Here is a 12720-nt window from a genome sequence, read left to right on the forward strand (position 1 = left end):
CGGTTCATGGTATGTCGGTTCATGGTATGTCACACACTAGAGACAATGTTAAAGGCTGGGAGAATACAATTGGATCAAGATTCTGGATGCATATCTATAGCACAAAGATAAGCTAGAAAACAGCCCTGGGGATTACAGTCATTATTCTTTGTATGAATCTGTACACATTTGGGCATGTTGGATTTAGATTTCTTCTGTTTTTAATGCACTTACAGAGCTTTCTAAATAATTTGTACTAGGCTTTGACAGTGCAAAGCAATCATTCTGTATTATCCAGTTGGCTCTCATACTCTGGAAGGATGGAGGCTAATTAACCGTGTCAGGGCTTGCATCTGTAACAGGCTTTGATTGAGACGGCAGAGCTGCTGTTGTACCTGATTCTGCTTGTGCCTTTCTTCCCCACACACAAGAACACTCAAGCTTTGCCAGAAATCTTTATCTTCCAGGGGACTTATTGAGAACTGGCTAATTATACCGCATGTAGTCTATCTGGAAAAAGGATGCATGCCACTAGCAGACAATGTTCTGATGGAAAGTGTCTCTTCTGAATACACCATGCCTAAAAAAGAAATCTAAACGCTTTTATATTTTTAAGCACTTGGCCCTAGCTATTAAATGTTTGTGCACATTTAAATGACTTATAGCACAGAATATTATAGATCATAAAACAGTGTTAATGTCTGCAAGATTCTATACTTTCTGGTATGCAGCTAGGCAGATTATCCACTAGTGTTAAAACACTGTATGGTTTTTGTATGTAGAAAACATGCACATTGAAATAAATTCTGTGCTGTTACCACACCAATTTGCGTTTATATAGTAGTGCTTTCTTCCACTCTTTTATTAATGAAGTTGCTTGTCCTTGAAACATCTCAAGTTCTCTGTGCTGCTATTATGGTTCCCAAATTGTACCTCATATTGAAGCTGTTGTCCAACTAGTGGCTTTTACAGTGGCAATACTCTGTTTATGTCACATCAATTTATCCTTTATATGCATCCCAGGATTTTATTTCCGCTGCTGCTGTATAACTTTATCCCAGTAATTTAACATTTTAAAGTAATTTATCATCTGTTTTCCCAAATTGTTTTTCATTTAATGTGCAAGACGCATAGTTATCACCATTATCATGACGTCTCTGGTATATAACATATAAAATACGATTCTTTTATGATTAAATGTGATTTCCTTTCTTATTCTCCAAAAGGTATGGCAAATGTATTTATAAGGTAAGAGAATATACTACTTTGTTTATTCAGTACTTTCTAGAGTATATTGCTAGTCCCTCTAGCTTTAGAGATGAACAATTAATTAGTTATTGCATATGTGAGGGAAATCCTCTTGCATTATCTTGCACACAATTCTGCTATGCAATTAAGCAGTAAGGAGGAAAGATTTGAAACCTCTCCAGATGAGAGCATCCGCCTTACACAACATTTAATGATGACACTTTTACTCCTATTATCTCTGTATTGAACTGTTTCACTGTCTACTTGACAATGAATGACTTTTGTACACCTCTGAACTATGACAGGAGCACAATTACAGGATGTTGTCTTCAAGTTGATAACAAAAGTATTATATACAGTGCATCCGGAAAGTATTCACAGCGCTTCATTTTTTCCATATTTTGTTATATTACAGCCTTCTTTCAAAATAGAATAAATTAAATTTTCCCCTCCAAATTCTACACACAATACCCCATAATGACAACGTGAGAAGTTTTTTTTTTTTAGATTTTTGCAAATTTATTAAAAATGTAAAAACTAAAATCACATGTACATAAGTATTCACAGCCTTTGCTCAATACGTTGTTGATGCACCTTTGGCAGCAATTACAGCCTTAAGTCTTTCTGAATATGATGCCACTAGCTTGGCACACCTATGTTTGGGCAGTTTCGCCCATTCCTCTTTGCAGCACCTCTCAAGCTCCATCAGGTTGAATGGGAAGCGTCGGTGCACAGCCATGTTCAGATCTTTTCAGAGATGTCCAATCGGGTTTAAGTCTGGGCTCTCGCTGGGCCACTCAAGGACATTCACAGAGTTGTCCTGAAGCCACTCCTTTGATATCTTGGCTGTGTGCTTAAGGTCGTTGTCCTGCTGAAAGATGAACCGTCGCCCCAGTCTGAGGTCATGTGCGCTCTGGAGCAGGTTTTCATCCAGGATTTCTCTGTACATTGCTGCATTCATCTTTCCCTCTATCCTGACTGGTCTCCCAGTTCCTGCTGCTGAAAAACATCCCCATAGCATGATGCTGCTACCACCACCATGCTTCATTGTAGGCATGTTATTGGCCTGGTGATGAGTGGTGCCTGGTTTCCAAACACGACGCCTGGCATTCACGCCAAAGAGTTAAATCTTTGTCGCATCAGACCAGAGAATTTTGTCTCTCAAGGTCTGAGTCCTACAGGTGCATTTTGGCAAGCTCCAGGCGGGCTGCCATGTGCTTTTTACTAAGGAGTGGCTTCTGTCTGGCCACTCTACCATAAAGGCCTGATTGGTGGATTGCTGCAGAGATGGTTGTCCTTCTGGAAGGTACTCCACTCTACACAGATGAATGCTGTAGCTCTGGCAGAGTGACCATCGGGTTCTTGGTCACCTCCCTGACTAGGGCCCTTCTCACCCGATCGCTCGGTTTAGACAGCCGGCCAGCTCTAGGAAGAGGAAGAGTCCTGGTGGTTCCGAACTTCTTCCATTTACAGATGATGGAGGACACTGTGCTCATTGGGACCTTCAAAGCAGCAGCTATTTTTCTGTACCCTTCCCTAGATTTGTGCCTCGAGACTGTCCTGTCTCGGAGGTCTACAGACCATTCCTTTGACTTCATGCTTGGTTTGTGCTCAGACATGCACTGTCAAGTGTGGGACCTTATATAGACAGGTGTGTGCCTTTCCAAATCATGTCCAATCAACTGAATTTACCACCGGTGGACTCCAATTAAGCTGTAGGAACATATCAAGGATGATCAGTGGAAACAGGATGCACCTGAGCTTAATTGTGAGCTTCATGGCAAAAGCTGTGAATACTTACGTACATGTGATTTCTTAGTTTTTATTTTTAATTTGCAAAAATATCAAAAAACCTTTTCACTTTGTCATTATGGGGTATTGTGTGTAGAATTTTGAGGGAAATTAATTTATTCCATTTTGGAATAAGGCTATATAACATAACAAAATGATGAAAAACTGGAGCGATGTGAATACTTTCTGAGTGCACTGTATGTATGCATTTAAGGACACAGGTGAAGAGTCGGCTAGAGAAATCTGAGAATCAAGAGCCAGGTTTATAAAGGGGAGGCTGGTAAAGGTTCAGTATGTGGTGTGTTAGACTGAGTTAAGTGGGGTCTTATGTGATGTTTTAAAATCATCTTATGATGCAGTTGAAGATTAAAATATACCTAAAAAGAGGAGTGGAAGACGTGTTATCACACTAAAATCTTGTATTGATAATGTTATTGCAGATGACCCATACTTTTAGGGTGGAATTCAATTGTTATATAGGGCCTGATCTCCTGTCTAAAGTGAAGGGAGATCTTGTGGTGATATTCAATTGAACTTCTCTTTATTGCGCATATTGCGCCCATAGCAGCCTGGTTTAGCTGCGTAAAGCGGCTAAACCCGACTAAACTAATGGGTGCAATGCGTTTGGTTGCCCAAATGGGTCACTTTTAGCTCTCTCTTTCCCCCCGTTCCTCCCCAAACGGGGTTACGATTGAATAGCTCCGTTTGGGCACCATCTAGTGGCTGCCGGAGGAAAAACGATTGAATTCCGCCCTTGCAGTGTTCCTATATATGATACATCTGACTTCCCTCATTTCTCATGGGGAAAAAAAAGTTTCAAGTGTCCTAAATCTGAGATTTTTTAGTAGAAAATTAATATTTTAAAATATGCCTTAATTATTACTTCTGACTTTACAAACCCTGTCTTACAGTAATATAGGAGTATAGTGGTTGTAAAATACAGCAGTTTGTCAGCCGATATGCATGCAAATTTCACACTCCCATTCTTGCTTACCAGCTGTAGTCTAATGAGGGTCTGATTTAAGGTCGGTACACACAGGGAGACCCCCTGACGAAGTCCTCTGACAAAACGCGTTGGGAATGGCTTATGGAGCGTTAGACGTGCTGATGGTTGGTCCCCATGTGTGTACGAGCTGTGCTCTCGGCACCCGAAACCCGCTGTATGAGTAATTGCAGTAGTAAGCTTTCCAGATGCTGACATACCGTATGAGAACTTTACGCGGATCTTTTAAAGCTAAGACGTATGTGATTTTGCTACTCCTCTCTTTTTTTTCTTCTCTCTAACATCCTAGAGGATGCTGGGGACTCCGTAAGGACCATGGGGAATAGACTGGCTCCGCAGGAGACATGGGCACTTTAAGAAAGAACTTGACTCTGGGTGTGCACTGGCTCCTCCCTCTATGCCCCTCCTCCAGACCTCAGTTTGAGACTGTGCCCAGAGGCAGATGGGTGCACTGCAGGGAGCTCTCCTGAGTTTCCTGCTAAGAAAGTATATTTGTTAGGTTTTTTATTTTCAGGGAGCACTGCTGGCAACAGACTCCCTGCATGGAGAAACTGAGGAGAGGGGAGCAGACCTACTTAAATGATAGGCTCTGCTTCTTAGGCTACTAGACACCATTAGCTCCAGAGGGAGTCGGAACACAGGTTCGCCCTGGACGTTCGTCCCAGAGCCGCGCCGCCGTCGTCCTCACAGAGCCAGAAGAAAGAAGCCGGGTGAGTATGAGAAGAAAGAAGGCTTCAAAAGGCGGCAGAAGACTTCGTGAGCTTCACTGAGGTAACGCACAGCACGGCAGCTTTGCGCCATTGCTCCCATACACCTCACGAGGGGGCGGGGCTTCTCCCTCAGCACTCACCAGCGCCATGTTTTTCTCCACAGCACCGCTGAGAGGAAGCTCCCCGGACTCTCCCCTGCTTATACCACGGTAGAAGAGAGGGTTTTAAAGAAGAGGGGGGGCACATAATTCGGCACAGATATTAATAACAGCGCTACGGGGTAAGCATTAAATTGCTGTGTTTTTCCCCCCTTATCTTAAATGAGGTAGGTGAAGGTTCCCCTTCACCTACCTCATTTAAGATCAGGAAAAAAACCTTAATACTTGTTTTACTGTAGTTTTATACAATTCATTTAAGTGCTTTTAGTTCAGTTGTGTTTTTTTATTGTTGTCCCATTTTTAAATGTTTCTTTTATGCTCAATTGTACGTTAATAAATACCTTTTATTGTATAGAATTGGCAATTTTACACTTATTGCACGGACACCGTGGTCGCTATATATCCCTCATCCCCCCCCCCCTTTATTCATAAATTCTATTCAGGGAATCACCATCCCTGTACATATTTGAGGGATCCAGCAGACGCCCCAGTAGCAGCATAGGGGAGTGTCGTTTTAGCTTACCAATACTCTTTATACAACACATCTGTTTTTATCACAAGTGGCGCAATATTAATCTGTTCTCTCTCTTTCTCTCTTTCTCTCTCTCTCTCTCTCTCTCTCTCTATATATATATATATATATATATATATATATATATATATATATATATATATATATATATATATATATATAATACATGCCCAAAGAGACGTTAGTCTACTGGGTTCTAGAGTCAATGCTATTTCGATTTCTGCTAGACTTGTCCTGTGGCACATGCAATGGACAGGTGATGCCGACTAAAAGAGGCATATGGAGTTGTTGCCTTACAAGGGTGAGGAATTGTTTGGAGAGGGCCTCTCGGATCTCGTCTCTATGGCTACGGCAGGTAAATAAAATGTTTTGCCATATATTCCTTCACAATCTAAGAAAGTGCCTCATTATCAAATGCAGTCCTTTCGTTCCAATAAAAGCAAGAGAGCACGTGGTTCGTCCTTTCTTGCCAGAGGTAAGGACGGAGGGAAAAAGCTGCACAACACAGCTAGTTCCCAGGAACAGAAGTCCTCCCCGGCCTCTGCTAAATCCACCGCATGACGCTGGGGCTTCCCTGAGGGAGTCAGCTCCTGTGGGGGCACGTCTTCGACTGTTCAGCCACGTATGGTTCCACTCACAGGTGGATCCATGGGCAATAGAAATTGTTTCCCAAGGTTACAAGCTGGATTTCGAAGAAGTGCCTCCTCGCCGTTTTTTTCAAATCGGCCCTACCGAAAAAACCCCAGGAAAGGGAGGTAGTGTTACATGCCATTCACAGATTGTGTCTGCAACAAGTGGTGGTAAAGGTTCCCCTGCTTCAACGAGGGCAGGGGTACTACTCAACTCTGTTTGTGGTTCCGAAACCGGAAGGTTCGGTCAGACCCATTTTAAATTTAAAACCCCTGAACCTTTACTTAAAACGGTTCAAGTTCAAGATGGAATCACTCAGGGCGGTCATCGCCAGCCTAGAGGGGGGAGTTTTTTTGGTATCTCAAGACATAGAGGATGCATACCTACATGTCCCCATATATCCTCCTCATCAGGCGTACCTGAGATTTGAGGTACAGGATTGTCATTACCAATTTCAGACGTTGCCGTTTGGGCTTTCCACGGCCCCGAGAATTTTCACCAAGGTAATGGCGGAAATGATGGTGCTCCGGCGCATGCAGGGTGTCACAATTATCCCGTACTTGGACGATCTCCTCATAAAAGTGAGATCACGGGAGAAGTTGCCGAGCAGCGTATCACTTTCACTGAATGTGTTACAGCGACACGGCTGGATTCTCAATATTCCAAAATCGCAGCTGAATCCTACAACTCGTCTGCCCTTCTTGGGCATGATTCTGGACACAGACCAGAAAAGGTTTTTTCTTCCGAAGGGAAAAGCGCAGGAACTCATGACTCTAGTTATGAACTGGTTGAAACCACAACAAGTGTCAGTACATCATTGCACTCAAGTTCTGGGAAAGATGGTGGCAGCATACGAAGCCATTCCATACGGCAAATTCCATGCAAGGGCCTTCCAATGGGACCTATTGGACAAATGGTCCAGGTCGTATCTGCAATTGCGTCAGCGGATCGCCCTGTCCCCCAGGGCCAGAGTATCTCTCCTGTGGTGGCAAAACAGTGCTCACCTTCTAGAGGGCCGCAGGTTCGGCATTCAGGACTGGATCCTGGTGACCACGGACGCGAGCCTCCAAGGTTGGGGAGCGGTCGCACAGGGAAGTAATTTCCAAGGACTTTGGTCAAGTCAAGAGACTTGTCTTCACATCAACATCCTGGAACTAAGGGCCATATACAACGCCCTACGTCAAGCGGAAATCTTACTTCGCAATCGACCAGTTCTGATCCAGTCGGGCAACATCACCACAGTAGCTCATGTAAACCGCCAGGGCGGCACAAGGAGCAGAGTGGCCATGGTGGAAGCCACCAGAGTTCTTCGCTGGGCGGGGAATCATGTAAGCGCTCTGTCAGCAGTGTTCATTCTGGGAGTGGACGACTGGGAAGCAGACTTCCTCAGCAGACACGCTCTGCATCCGGGAGAGTGGGGACTTCATCAGGAAGTCTTCGCGCAGATTGCAAGTCGGTGGGGACTACCCCAAATAGACATGATGGCATCCCGTCTCAACAAAAAGCTACAAAGGTATTGCGCCAGGTCAAGAGACCCTCAGGCGGTAGCTGTAGACGTCCTGGTGACACCGTGGGTGTTCCAGTCGGTGTATGTGTTTCCTTCTCTTCCTCTCATACCCAAGGTGTTGAGGATAATAAGAAAAAGAGGAGTGAGAGCAATTCTCATTGTTCCAGATTGGCCACGGAGGACCTGGTATCCGGATCTGCAAGAAATGCTCACAGAAGATCCATGGCCTCTTCCTCTAAGGCTGGACTTGTTACAACAAGGTCCCTGTCTGTTCCAAGACTTACCGCGGCTGCGTCTGACGGCATGGCGGTTGAAAGCCGGATCCTAGCGGAAAAAGGTATTCCGGATGAGGTCATTCCTACGCAAATAAAGGCTAGGAAGGACGTGACATCTAAACATTATCACCGAATATGGAGAAAATATGTTTCTTGGTGTGAGGCCAAGAATGCTCCTAAGGAAGAATTCACCTGGGCCGTTTTCTTCGTTTCCTACAAACTGGAGTGAATTTGAGCCTGAAATTAGGCTCCATTAAAAGTTCAGATTTCGGCGTTATCCATTTTCTTGTACCTCCGGTGGCGCCTTGGGACCTTAACGTGGTGTTAAGTTTCCTTAAGTCACATTGGTTTGAACCAGAGACAGTGGAGTTGAAATATCTCACCTGGATGGTGGTTATGTTGTAAGCCTTGGTTTCGGCTAGGTGAGTTTCGGAATTGGCGGCTTTTATCACATAAAAGCCCCTATCTGGTTTTCCATATGGATAGAGCGGAATTGCGGACCCGTCCTCAATTCCTACCTAAGGTGGTCTCATCCTTTCATATGAACCAACCTATCGTCGTGCCTGTGGCTACACGTATCTTGGAGGATTCAGAGTCCCTTGATGTGGTCAGTGCTTTGAAAATTTACGTGGCCAGAACGGCTAGGATCAGAAAAACAGAAGCACTGTTTGTCCTGTATGCAGCCAACAAAGTTGACGGACCTGCTTCGAAGCAGACTATTGCTCGCTGGATCTGTAACACGATTCAGCAGGCGCATTCTACGGCAGGATTGCCGTTACCAAAATCGGTTAAGGCCCATTCCACTAGGAAGGTGGGCTCTTCTTGGGCGGCTGCCCGAGGGGTCTCGGCACTACAGTTGTGCCGGGCTGCTACTTGGTCGGGTTCAAACACCTTTGCAAAGTTCTATAAGTTTGATACCCTGGCTGAGGGGGACCTCCTGTTAACTGGGTAGTTTATCACGAGTTATACGGTGTGAATGGTGTGGCTGGTATGGATCTTGCCCTTGGATTAACAAAAATCCTTTCCTCGTACTGTCCATCTCCTCTGGGCACAGTTTCTCTAACTGAAGTCTGGAGGAGGGGCATAGAGGGAGGAGCCAGTGCACACCCAGAGTCAAGTTCTTTCTTAAAGTGCCCATGTCTCCTACGGAGCCCGTCTATTCCACATGGTCCTTACGGAGTCCCCAGCATCCTCTACGGACTACGAGAAATAGATTTACCGGTAGGTTTAAAATCTTATTTTTTTTATTTATTTTTCTTTCTTTTACATGAGAGATGTGTGTGTGTGTGTGTGTAAATATATATATATATATATATATATATATATATTATAAATATATATATATGTGTGTGTGTATATATACACGCTTCCACACATCTTGAAAAAGGGGTTAAAATCCATATGTGTATATATATGTATATATGTCTCTCTCTCTCTCTCTCTCTGTGTAGGTGCTGCACTCCAGTCTGTAAATAATCCAGTACAACCAAAGACGTAATCTGCAACGTTTCAATGCCTTTAATACGGCATTTTCATCAGGCTTAAAATACATACAAACATATTCCTACCTTAAATACCAACACCCCTCAGTGAATGGCGCCATTCCGGCAGCGGGACCACGCACCCGGCCCGACTGCTCCAATAGATGACGTCATCACGTATTGCGCACCTGGTGACGTTTCACTCGGTCTCCCTAGTAACTGTATAAACAAAGGGGTTGATTTAATTCGGCAACAGTTGAATAGCGCCGGGAGTTTGCTCCTGGCGCTATTCAATACAGCGACGACTGACCCTCAATTGTCGGGATTCTTCTTTCATTCCCGGGGGATGAGAGAAGAAACCCGACAAAAGTGCTGCCGCGAGGCTGATTGTCGGGAATCAGCATCGCCGCTGGTAGTGAAGTCGGAGAATGCCCGTTCTCCCGACAAAACTACCTGTTAAGTCGGCGAGAATGGGCCTTCGCCGACTTAACTGGAGCTGAATTGAATAGCGTCGGGAGCAAACTCCCGGCGCTATTCAACTGTTGCCGAATTGAATCGACCCCAAAGTGCATGAAAAATACGATACAATTGATATACAAAATATAAACAACACAAACATTAAAAATGCTGGTCTGAGCTACATACTTTAGCATAATCAAACATTGTAGCATGCATTAAGAATTATCCCATAATGTAACGTTACGATAACCTACCCCTTATAGATGCCATAAGAGCACAAATGATCAATATGCACCTCTTGTCTATACCTTAATACAGGATACAGCAGATGTAATACCAGTATCAATCTGCATATCAACTATACCATGATCTAAAACTACATAATGTATGGGAATATCTGTATACAATTACATAGTTATTGATACTTAAGTGGTCATTCAGCCCTCTAGGTGTCAGGGTCCCCAATCGGTGGATCCACCTAGATTCCATACGCAACAACTTCAAACCTCTATTACCTGCCCGTATATTAGGCGGTACATGGTCTATCATCCTGTACCGGATGGAGGCCAATGTGTGTCTAGCATCTGCGAAATGGCGGGCAACGGGTTGGTCACTGTTACCCGTAAGCAGAGCTTTTCTGATTGCCGATCTGTGGGCGGTCATCATTTCTTTAAAACTTCGTTCAGTTTTACCTATATACGATTTACCGCATTGGCAGATGATCTGGTATACAATAAATCTTGTGTTGCACGTGAGTTGGTAACGTATATTATACCTTTTACCCGATAGAGGATGATTAAACACATCACCTGAGAGCATATATTGGCAGGTGGTACAAGTACACCTTATACATCCAAGTTTCTGACCTACTCCTGTCAAGCTATTTGTACCCTGTCTATTAGCTATGTCTGTTTTAACGAGTATATCCTGGAGGCTTCTGCCTCTAGTATGGCACGGCATAATTCTAATTGTAGTTAACGGTAATTCGGGGTCAGTCTGTACTATTGGCCATAACTTTTTTTTACCTTATTAGTGATATTAGGGTAAAAAAATACCAGTACTGTCATTTCACCATGTTTTGCACATCCTGAAGACGGTGTTGTCTAGCACCGAAACGTTGATGGATATTAGTATGCTGTCTACTTGAATATATACCTTCAAAATCCTCTGAGTGCCGTTCTCGTCTCTCTCTCTCTCTCTCTCTCTCTCTCTCTCTCTCTCTCTTTATAATATAATATACTTTCACATCATTTCCTATCACTCACACATGCAGCAGTAGCTGCTACTACCTATTTAACCCTTTATTTGTATCACTCATGCGATGCCCTGGGGTTGTCTGGGTGGGTGGCTCTGGGGTGTCCTGCCCCCTGAACCCCTGTAGTTAGTGTTAGGGACTTACTCAATGAGAGGATACCTTGGCGTGGTGGGTAAGCTCATAGCCCTGGCCAGGATTAAGGGAGTCATTCAGAGTTGATCGTAGCTGTGCTAAATTTAGCACAGCTACGATCATCTTCCCTGACATGCGGGGGGACGCCCAGCCCAGGGCTAGTCCGCCCCGCATGTCAGTCCGGCCCCCTTTCCCACACACAAATACAAAAGCATCACACAACTGCAATGCTTTTGTGTTTGTGGAGTAACTCCTGGCCAGCGCAGCTCCTGCGGCTGGCCGGGAGTTAATTGTTGCTGCCGCTGGCCGTAGCGGCTGCGTGAGAAGTCACGCAGCCGCCGCGGCCCGCCCCCCCAACGATCCCCCAATGGTCCGGACCGCTCCCCCTAAACGTTGGTTTAATGCAGCAGTTCAGCGCCCTGCGATTGCCTCTGTCTCAGAGGCGATCGATTGGCAACGAAAGCTGCCATGCACCGGCGCATTGCGGCGGCGCATATGCAGTTCCGACCCGATCGCTGCAACAAACTGCAGCGAGCGATCTGATCGGAATGACCCCCTAAATGACTGTTTTTTACTGGTTGAGCTAGTGTGAGATAGTGCACCTGCACCTTTTTTCCCCGTGGCTTTGGCCTCTGCAAGATGTGTCAGAATTGGGAGCCTTATCCTGTAAAGAGCCCGTATTTGATATTTCGCGTGGATAGGGTGGAACTCTGGACTCGTCCGCAGTTTTTGCCGAAAGTGGTGTCGGCCGTTCACGTAAATCAGCCAATAGTGGTTCCAGTGTTGGCTGACACATCAGTTGCTCCAAAATCCCTGGACGTTGTGAGGGCTTTGAAAATTTACGTCAAGAGGACAAACTACCTGTTAAGTCGGCGAGAACGGGCAGTCGCCGACTTAACTTTAGCTGAATTGAATAGCGTCGGGAGCTAATTCCCGGCGCTATTCATAAGTTGCCGAATTGAGTCGACCCCATTTAGTCATTGGCTCAGGTTGACCAGTTAACAAGCCTATTCTTCGGCAGCACAAGGTTGGTGGGTTCTTCCTGGGCGGCTGCCTGGGGTGTCTCGGCCTTACAGTTGTGCTGTGCAGCTACTTGGTCTGGTTCGAACACATTCGTAAAGTTCTATAGGTTCGACACCTTGGCCAGAGATGACCTACAGTTTGGTCAGGCGGTTTTGCAGGGGTCTCGGCTCTCTTCCACCCGTTCTGGGAGGTTTGGGACTTCCCCATGGTACTAATGTCATCCCAGTATCCACTAGGACGATCGAGAAAATAGGAATTTAATACCTACAGGTATTTCCTTTTCTTGTGGTCCATAGTGGATACTGGGCACCCGCCTCAGTGCTTCGTGTTCCTGGTTATAAGTGTTCCTGGTTGGGTCTGCTGTTGCTGTCCCTGTTCCATGTTTGGTTAGCATTGCTATCCTTTTGTTATTGTTAGCGTTGCTATCTCACCGCTTTCGTATTATTTCTTTCTCTCATGGTATGTCCGTCTCCTCGGGCACCGTTTTCCTAGACTGAGTCTGGTGGAGGGGCATAGAGGGGAGGAGCCAGCACACAC

The 12720-nt window shown here is 45.1% G+C and overlaps 1 protein-coding gene across 8 annotated transcripts in view; it reads left to right on the forward strand.

Moving 5' to 3' along the window:
* The window catches only part of RERE (arginine-glutamic acid dipeptide repeats), a 719262-nt gene that overhangs the window by 48366 nt on the left and 658176 nt on the right, over positions 1–12720 (forward strand). Inside the window, exon 2 of one of the 8 annotated variants that reach the window (XM_063943111.1) lies at positions 1206–1227. The exons of the other annotated variants lie outside the window; for them this stretch is intronic. The gene's annotated coding sequence lies outside the window, so the exon portion shown is untranslated. The remainder of the gene's footprint in view (positions 1–1205; positions 1228–12720) is intronic. 8 annotated transcript variants of the gene reach the window in all.

This window comes from Pseudophryne corroboree, chromosome 10 (genome assembly GCF_028390025.1).
Source record: "Pseudophryne corroboree isolate aPseCor3 chromosome 10, aPseCor3.hap2, whole genome shotgun sequence".
In the NCBI taxonomy this organism is placed as follows: Eukaryota; Metazoa; Chordata; class Amphibia; order Anura; family Myobatrachidae; genus Pseudophryne; species Pseudophryne corroboree.